This window comes from Phacochoerus africanus, chromosome 9 (assembly GCF_016906955.1).
Source record: "Phacochoerus africanus isolate WHEZ1 chromosome 9, ROS_Pafr_v1, whole genome shotgun sequence".
Taxonomy (NCBI): domain Eukaryota; kingdom Metazoa; phylum Chordata; class Mammalia; order Artiodactyla; family Suidae; genus Phacochoerus; species Phacochoerus africanus.
The window spans coordinates 95,342,671-95,357,198 of NC_062552.1; the positions used below are offsets into that span (position 1 = coordinate 95,342,671).

General features: G+C 42.0%; 1 protein-coding gene across 3 annotated transcripts in view; it reads right to left on the bottom strand.

The window, feature by feature from the left end:
* Positions 1-14,528, bottom strand: part of DCAF5 (DDB1 and CUL4 associated factor 5) — a 93,922-nt gene that overhangs the window by 26,763 nt on the left and 52,631 nt on the right. The window lies entirely within an intron of this gene.

Consider the following 14,528-nt stretch of genomic DNA (forward strand, 5'->3'; position numbering starts at 1 on the left):
GTGATGGTTACACAACATTTTAAATGTACTTAATGCCACGAAATTGTACACTTAAAAATGGTTATAATGGTAGTTCCCTTGTGGTCAGTGGGTTAAGAATCTGGTGTTGTCACTGCAGTGGCTTGGGTTCAATCCCTGGCCCAGAAACTTCTACATGCTGTGGGCATGGCAGGAAAAAAAAAAAAAAGGTACGTTTTATGTTATATATATTTTACTACAATTTCGGGGGGGGGGGGCACACCCAAGACACAAGGAAGTTCATGGGCCAGGGACTGAACCTGCACCACAGCTGCAGCCTGAACCACAGCTCAGCAACATTGGGTCCTTAACGCATTGAGCCACAAGGATACTTCCACCACAATTTAAAAAAAAAAAAAATGTTTAATGTGGGGGGAAAAAATTCAGGAGCTTCCCAGAGATCTTTTACTCAAGCCCAAGCATCCTGAACTCCCCTGCTACCATCTGACGTCTTAGAGCAGAAAGCCACTGCCAACCCAGCCATGAGTTACTGCCAAAGCCATAAGCAATCCCCCTTTAGGTGGTAGCTTCAAACTGCTTCAAAAAGATAAGACACCAAACCAAATCTATTCTAATTAGGACTCATAAAAACATTGTCGAACATTGTCTAATAGCAACCAGTGAGCAATTCTGAGAGATTGTTTATTTTCAAAGATTTAACAAAAGTACTCTAAGTTTAGGTCAGCATTTCTTCTGGCCTTTTGGCCCAATCTGCTTATTTCCCTTGAAAAATAAAGGCCTGCAGTTTTCTACAGAAAATTTCTAACTTGAAAATGACACTGCAAACAATTCCAAAAAGTGTTAAGTCCAACATATACATAATCTCATGCCTAGTGTAAATATTTTACTAAATACTCTATAATCATTACAAATCAATTTACCAGGTTTTTTGGCTGTGCCCACAGCATGCAGAAGTTCCCAAGCGACCCAAGCCACTATAGTAACAGTGCTGGATTCTTAACCCACCGCACCACAAGAGAACTCCATTTACCAGTCTTTAAAATGACTGTAGGAACATGTTCAAAGATGAAGAAAATGCTATTCACAGGGACTAGAAGATTTGGCCCAGGGCCTAGTGGACAAGTAGTGGTAGAGTTTCCTCATCTGTTGGCTCTTGCTATGCTATGGTCTGAATGTTTGTGGATTCCCCCCCCCCCAACCCCCAACTAATTCCCATGTTCAAATCCAAATGCCCAGTGTGATGGTATTAGGTGGTGGGACCTTTGGGAAGTGACTGGGTCTTCCTAATGGTGCAGCCCTCATAAATGGGTCAGCACTCTTATAAAAGATCAGACTCTTATAAAAGAGCGCCCTAGCTCGCCTCTACCATATAGGGAAAACCGTGAGAATTCAGCAGTCTGCAACTGGGAAAAGGGCCTTCACTGGAACCCAACCAGTGCAGTCTTGATCTTGGACTTCCAGGCTCCAGAACTGTGAGAAAGAAATTACTGCTGCTTATAAACCACCTATCTGTGGTATTTTGTTATGGCAGCCAGAACAGACTAAAACACCCTCTGAGGCACATTTAATTCTTAAGATTCTATGATTACTCTGTGAAAGAATGGTGGAGGCCACCAGATCAGAGCTGAAAGTCCCTAAGCTGCTGGCCCATGGTTACTTGACAAGTCACTACATAAGTATGCTCAAAACAAGGAAACTGAAAAGACTAATCATGTTACACTTCAATTAAAAAGTTTCCTCAACAACAATAAAAAAACAAAGAAAAAATGGGCAAAGTACTTGAACAGACATTCTTCAAAGAGGAAATACATAACGGCTAGATACAAATAATCAATAAGCACATGAAAAGATGTTCAACATCACTAAATCATTAGAGAAATACATATTAAAACCATAATGAGATGCTACCTCCAAGTCATTTGGATGGCCACTATCAAAAAAATCAGAGAACAGTGACTCGAAAGATTAAAAATAAAATCATTATATGATTCACTAATTTCACCTCTGGGTATATACCTGAAAGAACCGAATGCAAGGTCTCTAAGAGATATTTATAAAACAATGTTCATAGCAGCACCATTCACAACAGCCAAAGAGGGAAGCAACCCAAGTGTCCATCAATAGACGAATGTATAAACAAAATGCAGTGTATACACACAATGGAATGTTATTCAGATTTAAAAAGGAAGGAAATTCTGACACAAGCTACAACATGGATGACTCGAACACTATGCAAAGTAAAAGAAGCCAGTTATAAACAGACAAATACTGTATGATTCCACTTAGGCGGTTCCTAGAGTTAAGTGGGTAGTCAAATTCACAGAGACAGAAAGTAGAACGGTGGTTGCCAAGAGCTAGGGGCAGGGAAGGGAGGGGAGTCAGTGTTTAATGGGTACAAGAGTTTCAGTTTTGCAAGACGAAAAACTTTTGAGATAGATGGTAGTGATGGTTACACAACAATGTCAATGTGCTTAATATTATAATACTAGCAGTTCCCACTATGGCTCAGTAGTTTACGAACCTGACTAGTATCCATGAGGATGTGGGTTCGATCCCTGAGTTCATTCAGTAGGTTAAGGATCTGGCATCACTGGGAGCTGTAGAGGTCACAGATGTGGCCCAGATCCCACATTGCTGCTGCTGTGGCTGTGGTGTAGGATGGCAGCTGCAGCTCCAATTCGTGCCCTAGCCTGGGAACTTCCATATGCCACAGGTGTGACCCTGAAAAGCAAAAAAACAAAAATAAACAAACGAACAAACAAAAAACTATACACTTAAAGAAAAAGATGAATTCTCATTCTCTGGTTTAGAATCCGTCCAGTAACTCCCCATAATTTTAGGATACCATCTTGGTTAAAGTTAGGGAGCTGGAATTTAGGAATCCAAAGACTTCTCTCTCACAGCCAGTTTGGCAAAACTAGCTACTAGTTGGGGGGGGGAATTCATTAATCACACGCAAACCAAGTACTTGTGTGCCAGACACTCTGGTGCCTACAAAGATAAACAAGGTAATAAGCTAGGTCCCCAAGGAACTTAGATCAAGTAGAAAGTATACATGTAGGCACACAACCACCATGCCATTAAGCAAAGATCACCAAGTACCATTATGAGAAACAAGGTGGTTGGTGATTCACAAAAGTCAAGGCAAGACAGATCTGAGCCCTGAGTCACCTCCAGATAAATATGAGGCAGAAAAGGCAAAAGAGCAAAGAGAAAGCTATAGACCTTCTGTAGTCTACTGTTTTAACAGAAACAGGAAGCATGGGTAACTCACTCCTTGATATGCAGCTCACGTCCCTCAGGCCTTACTGCTTAGTATACCTGACCTCCAACTGCCAGTATCTTTATGTCTTTGCCTAAGGGTTTCTCCAAAGCCCCGGAGGCTGCAAGCTACTCTAGGAAACAACATTCCTAGGGAGCAAGCTCAAGCAATGACTCAAGGGAGTTGGCACATCAATATCCCAGCTGCCTTGTCCCACTGAAGTGTGTGTTCCATACCCTTTCCACTCAGGATCAAACCCCGATTGCCCACAGCTGTAGTAGCTTGCTAAATCCTTCCTTTCCCCATCTCACTTTTCTACTCCTTTGATATTTCCTAATAAGCTACATGAACCCAAATTAAGACAATGGGGGAGGGGAGACAATACAAAAGAACTGGGCACTAATAATTTATATATAAAATATACTTATCACTCAATATCTCATCATTTCATGCTCTACATTTAAAATGAGACACTATTAAATTTTCTTTTTTTTTAGTGGTCGCACCTGCAGCATATGGAAGTTCCTGGGTCAGGGGCTAAATCTGAGCCGCAGCTGTGGCAACACTGGATCCTTAATGCACTGCACCAGGCTGGGGAACAAATCCATGCCCCACAGACACCCAAGCCGCTGCTGTTGGATTCTTAACCTATTGCACCAGCAGCAGGAATTCCTATTAAAATTTTTTTAGGGAATTCCCGTCACGGTGCAGCAGAAACGAATCCAACTAGGAACCATGAGGTTTAGGGTTCTATGGCCTTGCTCAGTGGGTTAAGGATCTGGCGTTGCCGTGAGCTGTGGTGTAGGTCGCAGACACGGCTTGGATCTGGCATTGCTGTGGCTGTGGTGTAGGCTGGCGGCTACACCTCCAATTGGACCCCTAGCCTGGGAACCTCCATATGCCGCGGGTGCAGCCCTAAAAAGACAAAGAAAAAAAATTTTTTTAATAAAAAATAAAAGAGGCTATAAAACAATAAAATTCCTGTTACCCTTTCCCCACCTCATACCTTCCCCCAGCTAAACGAACAATGTTTAAAAAGAGCTGAAGCTGGGCTTATCAGAGGCTTTACTCTTTCACTGTGAAGGATTAGAGTTTTCCTATTTGTTCAACTATTCATGAGGGAAAGCCATGAAAAGGTAAAAGGGAACTCCCAGAGAGAACGCTGACTCAGAAGACTGCCTTAGAAGGAAAAAAACTCCAACAGAGTTAAGGCCTCTTGGATTTAATATGACAGCTCCAGAAATACATAGAAAATGAATACAATGTACAGGCTTCCTTTCAGGGATAAGGTCAACTTCTGACCCTTTCTTCCTCTTGGAACCACCATGAGGGAACAGCTCAGGATGATTTCCAAGGAGGGGGTCTTGACCCACTGCTGTCTAGTCAGATGGTTTAAGTGTTCACACACACTGGAATCACAAAACTGCCCTGAGGAATTCATTTATGGCATTTCATGATTGTCTGCTGGGACCTTTCCAACATTAAAAGTTGGCTGCTTAGGATATTGCTGACTGTAGGAGAGTGAAATAAAAATGAGTTCATCCATTTATTCATTAAACAAACATTTGCTGAATATCTACTATGTGTTGGGCATTGTCCCAGGGAAAGGAGCATAGCATTGATCAAAAAGACCATGTCCCTACCCTCATGTGACTTATCATTAGGAAAAGGATTTTATCCATATATAATGTGAGCAAAGAACGGGCTAGGAGAAGAATGTTTGAGAGAGTCCATAATATAGGCAATAGAAGCCCACTTCCTCTGTCAACCCATTAACCTTTAGAGAAAACAGTGACTGGGGTACTAATACTCTGGCAAACTGCTCTAATGTCCAGTGGCCCCTCCAAAAACTTCAGCCCCTTTCTTTACCTCTTAGCATTCTCAAATTGAGCATGTTCTCAAGAAAGACTTTTTTGCATGTGCAAAGGCATCTTGCTAGCTGAGCACCCCATGAGAATGCCATGCCGGAGTTCCCGTCGTGGCGCAGTGGTTAACGAATCCGACTAGGAACCATGAGGTTGCAGGTTCGGTCCCTGCCCTCACTCAGTGGGTTAACAATCTGGCGTTGCCGTGAGCTGTGGTGTAGGTTGCAGACGCGGCTCGGATCCCGCGTTGCTGTGGCTCTGGCGTAGGCCGGTGGCTACGGCTCCGATTCGACCCCTAGCCTGGGAACCTCCATATGCCTCGGGAGCGGCCCAAGAAATAGCAACAACAACAACAAAAAAAGAGAATGCCATGCCTCTAAACATAAAGACCATCTTTGTAGAGTGACCTAAGTCACAAGAAATTTTTAATAACTTGACGGTTCAAAGAAGGATCCAAATGTGACCTGCCACAGCAAAAGTGCCTGCTAAATCGAAGGTTACTGGGGAAAAAAATTATTAGCTACCTTCAAGCAAAGCAATGGTTTCTCCTTTCCTATTTATTTAAACCTTGACGGTTAAACAAACCAAAAAAGGGACAAATTTGGAATACAGGTAACTCCCTACTAATTATATTCTAAAGCCTCAATGGGTTTAGAAATATGAATATAAACCAAAAGAATACCCCTTTCCTACCCACTCAAAATCCACATTAAAACGAGGACAAAGCTCTAGAAGGCAAGAGGAACAGGTCATCTGATATACCCCCAGAATATGTCTTAGGTTCTTTGTTAACAGAGAACCTCTCTCTCTTTTTTTATTTTTTTATTTTTTTGGCTTTTCAGGGCCACACCCGCAGCACACGGAGATTCCTAGGCTAGGGGTCTAATCGGAGCTACAGCTGCTGGCCTACACCACAGCCACAGCAATGCCAGATCGGAGCCACGTCTGAGACCTAAACCACATCTCACAGCAATGCCGGATCCTTAACCCACTGAGTGAGGCCAGGGATTGAACCCACAACCTCATGATTTCTAGTTGGATTTGTTTCTGCTGCGCCACGACAGGAACTCCCAGAGAATCTCTTTCTGCTCAATCTCTCTGCCCCTACTTCTGTAAGTACATGTATGAGTATGTGTAAGTGTAAAGTGAGTGTTTGCACATCTGATATTCCCAATATCTGTTGACTGAGAAAGAGACATATCACTTAGTTACTGTTCACTGAGTGCTGATCAATTTACACAGTTTCTTCTAAGGTTCCTTCCATAGTAATTGATTAATTATTCTCCAATAAATGGCATGCCTGTCTAATTAACTGTATTGACTAGGACAGCAAAACCAGATGGCTTTCTAGCCTTGATCAGCAACAGCAGAGAACTGCTATTTAACATTTAAAACACAGCTCTTATTTCTCCTTGACTTTTGATAGAAGGGAAAAAAATGTGATTGAACAATTTTGTGATGTGCTCACTGCAAGACTATTCTCAGAAAAAGATTTGCCAATGGTATATAAAATAACTTTGGGAGTTCCCGTCGTGGCGCAGTGGTTAACGAATCCGACTAGGAACCATGAGGTTGCGGGTTCGGTCCCTGCCCTTGCTCAGTGGGTTAACGATCCGGCATTGCCGTGAGCTATGGTGTAGGTTGCAGACGCGGCTCGGATCCCGCGTTGCTGTGGCTCTGGCGTAGGCCGGTGGCTACAGCTCCGATTCGACCCCTAGCCTGGGAACCTCCATATGCCTCGGGAGCGGCCCAAAAAATAGCAGCAGCAACAACAACAACAACAACAAAAGACAAAAAAATAAATAAATAAAAAATAAAAAAATAAAAAAATAACTTTGATCATATCATTTATAACCAGTGCCTGCCACAAATACTATCCAAAGCAAACAGGAAATTTTTTCTTTGGAAATGGCCAAAGCCATAGGTTTATTTATTTCATTTGTGGTAGGAGAAAAGAGAATTTCATTGGCGTCCAATAAAAGCACATGCATACCCATAAGATTAACACTATTTTACGGAGTTTCTGTCATGGCTCAGTGGTTAACGAATCTGACTAGGAACGATGAGGTTGCAGGTTCGATCCCTGGCCTTGCTCAGTGGGCTAAGGATCTGGCGTTGCTGTGAGCTGTGGTGTAGGTCGCAGACACGGCTCAGATCTGGCGTTGCTGTGGCTCTGGTGTAGGCTGGCGGCTACAGGTCCAATTAGATCCCTCGCCTGGGAACCTCCATATGCCTCGGGGGTGGCCTTAGAAAAGGCAAAAAGACCAAAAAAAAAAAAAGAACAACACACTATTTTACATGTGAAGTTACATGATTTTTGCTTCTTTGAATCATTTGCCGTTTCAGTTTCGCTAGGTTCCTGGAATTCTTTGGTTTATTAAAATAACTACCCTTTATAAGTTCTGAGTAGGAAAAATTCTATTAATAAAGAAACATTCCAAAGAAAAGAAAAGAGACTGAAAAAAAAGAAGAACGTTCCATAAAGACACCCAATAATTGTCAAATAATCATGAGGGAAGAAAAAAATTTTAAATGCTCTAAATCTCCAACAGCTGCTTGTAACAAAGCAGTCTGAATTACTTAAAGATGAATCTTTGGCAAAATTCTTTTGGAAGTCTAGGTAAGATGAGTGGTCATCAACAAATGGCCTTCAGCAGCCAGTATCTCCTCTACGGGCCTTCGTTTTTGTATGTGGGGATTAGGAAGTGGAAAGATGGCATCACTCATTTCAGTCTGCAAATGAGTATTTATATTCTTCATTCAAGCAAAGGTCTCCAGTCTTTCACAGAAGGGAATATTACTTCCCTTTACTCTCTCTCTTTTCTTTTTTTGTGGCTGTGCCCCCAGTGTGTGGAAGTTCCTGTGCCATGGATCAAACTTGCACCACAGCACAATCTGATCCACTGCACTGTCAATGCCAGGTCCTGAACTTACTGCACCACATGGGAACTCCTCCTCTTCTCTCTTTTTTTAAAGACACCTCCCCAGAAAGAGGTACAGCCACTTAAAGTAAATTCTATAAGGAGAATGGGGCAGGTAGGGTAGGTTATACTGTTCCCATCATTAGTATCTACCATTTCCTAGGGCAGCCCAGCCTCCCAGTCAGGAATTATACATTAAAGGAGAACTGCCACACCATGTCACCAGATCACATCAATTCCATCTGCTCCTAAACCAGCCATTATCTAGCAGGTCTGCATATACTCCAAAACCTCTTAAGCTTTCTAAGTTCTTTATCAGTAAATGAACCAGAATATGGTTTAATCCATGAGTAAAACCTTAACACAGGATTGCTAATACCTGAAACTCTTAGTTTTTAGGAATTCCACAAATGCCTTAATATTACATGCAAAACCATGTACATATGTACATTTTTCTTAAATGAATATTCAAAGATTTTATACTTTCAAAGAGGTTCAGGATTCAAAGAGTTATAAATGGCTGGCTTAATAAACAAGTTATCTTCATGCTACCTTCTCTTTATAAAAGTCTACTAAAACATTCACCTAAAAAATACATACAACAAGGAATTCCTCTGCCACAACATTCTGTGTTCCGCTCTCCCTCACTAGCCCGTGGAAGAGACTATCATCACTTGATCTCTATAACACAAGTGGCAGCACACCTACAGGAAACGGTAGGTACAATCATAGACAAGGGAGTAAGTCTAGTTCTGGTTCTGCTACTGATTAGATCTGCTGTTTCAAACTACTCTAGACCTTAGTTTCACATGGGGATGAAACCTGTCCAACTATACCCAAAGGTCGCTAGGAAGATTAATATGATATGAAACTGCTTTAAAAGCTAAAGGGCTAAATATACATGATATAAAAGACAGACAAGGAGAAGAAGAAAAAGTTCGCCTAAAGACACAGAGCAAGTCAAAGGATGGAACCCAAGAGTTGAATCTCCCTCTATTAAAAGTAGGCCTTTACTTAAGCTGAAGGGGAACACATGGCACGCTAGGCTCCCAAGAGCTTAATCAGGGCTGCATGGAGTTTTTGCTTTTTTTTTTTTTTTAAAGCAAAGTTATAACTTTCTAGGGTGCCTCACTGGCCTGGAGCACACTTCCCAGCAAATTCCTGCACCTCTGTTATATTCGCATAATGTCAACACAGAAAGGTTGAGTGGTGATGTAATGTCTGAGGCCAGGCCATGTATTCAAGCCATTCTGTTGCATTCCCAGGGAAGAAGTCAGCTCTTTTCTCCACGGGATGAGATACTATGACTTAATGATCATGACGTTAGGGGCCTTGCCATCTATCAAGTTCAAAAGAAAGGCATGTATAAGTGACCCCAATGTTCAGACACTCCAGGGATCAATCCTTTCAAGAAAACTTTATTATACTTTCTCCTTCCTTCCCCACCCCAGTTCCAGCAAGATACAGGGATTATTAAGCCAGGTATTAGATGAGACTAAAGCAAGAGAAGATTTAAAAATTACCACCTGACCATTTCCAGGCCATACACATACCCATTAGCCTGAAAGACTTACTTCCCAGAAGCCTGAGCTGCTGCTCTGCTGGACTCTCACAATCTAGGGCAAGAGCCATTTAAGGAATTGTGAAAGAAAGGGAACAAAAGCCGGGTGCTGTCTTACAAATGTGTGCCAGAAAAGCTAGCAGGTGGAAAACTGGCCTTCCCTTTTAACCCTGTGAAGAGATTGGCTCACTGAGTAGAGAGCTGAGTATGAAGCTTGGGAGATAGAATGCATCCAGTCAGGCTTCAGGGAGAAAACGAAAAGCAAACAAAAAATCCAAATATGGGAGTTCCCGTCATGGCGCAATAAGCAAACCATGTATTTTTAGCCAAAAGTAGGGAAGACAAGAGACTATACAGGGCTTTGAATGAAAATCTCAAAGAGGGTCTGACTGGCAGTCATATGAATGTGTCTACCACAGCATCAGGCACACTGTAGATGCTCAGTAATTATCTGCTTTCTTATTTTATAAGACTGGGGGCAGGGATGGAGGGTAAGAGCAGGAACTCAGGAAAGGTTCAGTAGAAAACAGGAAAAAAGAACAGGTCTCCATTCACCTATGAGTTGGTGAAAGACCAAGAAATTAAACATGACAAAAAAACATCCTGCTGAAGCACAGAGGTTTGAATCTGGTGGTGCTATAACAGAATAGGTATTGTGGTACATAGGTTTCTTTAATCCATACTATGAAGTATGAATTTGCTGTAATATTTAAAATCAGGAAACTTCACATTAAAAAAAAATCTTTATCTCTGGCTTCCCTTGAAAAAACCAAAGGCCTTCTTGGCAACAGTGGGCTGAAGCTGAGTCAAAGCTTTACTTTATGGCATTGATTTGGATTTAGAATGGGGTGGCCGCTCCAGCTGGCCACAGGCCCCACTACTCCCTACTTTTTACTTCTAGCCCAAAACACCCATTTCTCTGCTTGCCTTGCTTCTGTTAGCATTAGGTCGTGACCTCTTGTAGAATTAAAGGAGTCTCTACTGAAAGCTCAAAACTCTGTATTATAGTCCCACTCAGCTACAAATCTGTATTTGTCTTAACTGTGTACCTAACCTCTCTAAGCCTGTTTTCTCATCTGTAAAAGGAAGGACTGCACAAAAGAATCTCTAATAACTCTATAGTTAGAATTGATTTTCAATAGTGGCAGTGAGCATGGGGAAGTCACGAAGTAGGTTCAGCTGGTTTTATACTTTATCCCAAGTTCTTGAAATTGTAGTTGTATTTGGGGAGCTAATGAATTACCTAGTGAACCTAGGATAGTCTGCTAAGAAGTATAGGCTCTCTGGCATAATATCTGGTTTGATTTATGTGGACTGAGTAATCTTACTGAAATTACAAGCCAGAAGACCGTCTCAGATAGGTAAGTCACTTACTGCCTTTCTTGACCGTGTTCATTCCTATTATGGAAATTCTCAGATTCTTCTCTACAAAGGTTACTTACCCAGCCTATGACTAAATGAAGAGTTCCAGAGCACAGAGCCCCAAGCTGTGGGCATTCTCAAAGTATACAAGAATAAGCTCAAATATAAAGACCAATATAAGGAAAGGGTAGGCTTTGGAATTTGAAAGCAGATAGAAAGATCCTGTCTGAACCAGTCAAAGAATATACACATCAGTTCAGTTCTGTAGATCATACTGTAATCGTAGCAGCTGCTACTTTAGCCCTGAGTGTGGAAAGTCAGAGTTCATAAATCACCTGGGAGACATGTTCAGGAATGAGACAGTAAGTTTGGCCTCCTGTGTCACACTTTAAAAGGATAAGCTCAGTAGATTAGTTTCACTGAAAACCCATTATTTAATTCATCCTCCTAAAGCTCCTGAGAGTTGAGCAGGAAAAATGGTACTTAACACTCCTGACTTACAGTTAGACAAGCCTTGGGCCTAGAAAGCTAAAAACCACGGTGACCAAAATACTCAAGATTCACTTCAACAAATATTTATCATGCTCTCAGTGTGCCCGGTGTTGGAGACAAAACAACAATGAATTAGCTACATTTCTTAGTCCCCAAGGAGTGAAGATAACAGCTAAGCATAAATCCTTATAGTTCCTTTTCCCTAGGTTATATACTTCTGATAATCTCTAAGGGGAATATAAACAGACTTTAAGGACTTTAACTCTGCAACAGATTCCAAGTTAGACTCAATGACTTTGCATCCTCCTCTCTCCATGGTAAACCACTCACCCCAAACAAAAAGCAGTCTAGTTTGGGAATTCCCATCATGGCCCAGTGGTTAACGAATCCAACTAGGAACTATGAGGTTGCGGGTTCGATCCCTGGCCTTGCTCAGTGGGTTAAGGATCCGGCGTTGCCGTGAGCTGTGGTGTAGGTTGCAGACGCGGCTCAGATCCTGAGTTGCTGTGGCTGTGGTGTAGGCCGGCGGCTACAGCTCTGATTGGACCCCTAGGCTAGGAACCTCCATATGCTGCAGGAGGGGCCCTAGAAAAGGCAAAAAGACCAAAAAAAAAAAAAAAAAAGCAGTCTAGTTTGTCAGAGGGGGTATGTTACCCATAAATTCTTCCCACAGGACAAGAGTCATAAACAACAGTCAAATCTGAACAGAGAAAATCAAAAGCCCTTCCATGTCTGTATCATTGTATACAGCCTAAAGGCAGAAACCACCACATAATGTCAATGTACACAACCAGGACCACCGCAAACCACTTTGTGCGGCTCCGCCTATGGCAATACCTGTACCTATCCCCATGTATCTGGGCAAAGTGGGTGACTGTAACCTAGGTCAAAAGTTCTCAACCAGGGGCAATTCCCTGCCAGGGGACCTTTGGCAGTGTCTGGAGACACTCTTGGCTGTTTGGGGGATGACTGAGGGAGATAACACAGGCCTCTAGTGGGGAGAGGCCAGGGATGCTACTAACCCTCCTAGAGCGCACAGGACAAGCCCACACAACAAAGGAATATCTGACCAAGATGTCGACAGTGTCAAGGTTGAAAATCATGGTCTGGGTCCTTTTACATACTGGACTTTGTTCTAGGTCTTTTAAAAGTTCCATGCAGACAGGCTCTCGCTGCTAATAAAAAAGAAAACATAATATATATTCTCCTTCACTTCTTTCTCCTTTTCCTCAGGTCCTGTGTTTCTTGTAATAAAACCTAATAAACTATTACATTTAGTGCCAGCTCTTTATTGTTCAAGGAAATAAAAATCACACACATAACAGGTTGATGGAAGATGGAAAATCAATAAAAACAAGGAAGATAGGTAAGAGAGAAAGGGAGGGGCTTGGTTATCATTTCCACAGCTAAATGAAACTAAATCAACCATTCTACAGAACAGAAAATTATCTCTTCTATTGTGAGTCAGATCATCCCTAGAAACTGCTTCTTTCCAAGCAAGAAACAAATTGCCTATAAAAACTAAGTTATTCAATCACTGTGGCCTCTCCAAGGAGTTATCACTTATATAACTGAGGCCACCTAGTGGTGTTAAGTGTAGATCTCAACTAAGTAGGCCCTAGGCCTCTGAATTGAACATAAATTCTCAATTTGGATATGTATTCTCTATTTTCAAAAGGAGAAATCCCCAGCCTGGACAACTTAAAAGATATTCTCAGCTTTTTTTCTTTTTGTCTTTTTAGAGCTGCACCCATGGCATATGGAAGTTCCCAGGCTAGGGGGCAAATCGGAGCTGTAGCCGCCAGCCTACACCACAGCCACACCAATACCGGATCCAAGCCGCATCTGCAACCTACACCACAGCTGATGGCAACACCAGATCTTTAACCCACTGAGCAAGGCCAGGGATTGAACCTTCGTCCTCATGGATGCTAGTCATATTCGTTTCTGCTGAGCCACAGTGGGAACTCCCTTTTTTTGCTTTTTAGGGCTACACCCGCAGCATATGGAGGTTTCCAGGCTAGGAGTCCAATCTGAGCTACAGCTGCCAGCCTATACCACAGCCACAGCAATGCCAGATCTGAGCCGCGTCTGCTATCTACACCACAGCTCATGGCAGTGCCATATCCTTAACCCACTGAGCAAAGCTGGGGATCAAATCCGCAACCTCATGGTTCCTAGTCAGTGTTTCCCCTGCACCACAATGGGAACTCCCATTCTCAGCTTTTTTAAGGTGAAACTCAAATAAGTATTTATTGTGCTCCTACTACATATGCTAATCTTTAAGCTATGATGTTGGAGAGCCTCTAGCAACCTCAGCTAGGGAGAAAAATCCTAGCTACTGCTTTCAAAAAGCAGGGTCTTCATAGGTTCTCAAATAACTGTTTCTTTTATGCCTCTTGACCACAGATAACTTCAAAGGAATCGAATACAGCATGTGAGAATTATAGGTCAAAATTTGACACAGTTGATGGATTCAAAGAGAACACTAAGAGTTAGCAAGAGACTAAAGTTTCTCCTTTCCCAATTCAGATGTGAAACAGCAATATGATTGGTTATGGCTGAGAAGAAAAAAAAATCTATTAGTTTATTTGATCAATCTTTTTTATATTTGTCTTTACTCAGCTTGATTACTGAGACCAATCCAACTGGTCCACTCACCGACACCCACTTCAGAACTTCTATGCCCAAGACAGAAGGTGCAAGAATGCCAAATATGTTTTTAAACTGGCAGCTTAGGTCAACATCAGTATCTCAATTCCCAGTAAGACTGTGGAAAGGGTGGTAATGCACAGCTTGGGTTCTCCTTCTCAGTTTTGATGCTGGCAATAAAAAGGAAAAGAGTCAGCATCTGGCTTCCTCTCAAACAAAGTTGCTCAGCCCATTTGATCCAAGAAAAAGATGCCATCCAAAGGGGCTACTCAGGATATGTCTTTTGGATGGTACTTGGGATGTTTCATTCATCATTGTGTTTTATTGATTAAAAAAAACTCTCTTTCTCTGGCAGGCTAACTTACCATGGACTTCCTCCTTCTTTTGAAATGAAATATAATCTTAGAATCTTGAAATCTGATTCACAAACTTGG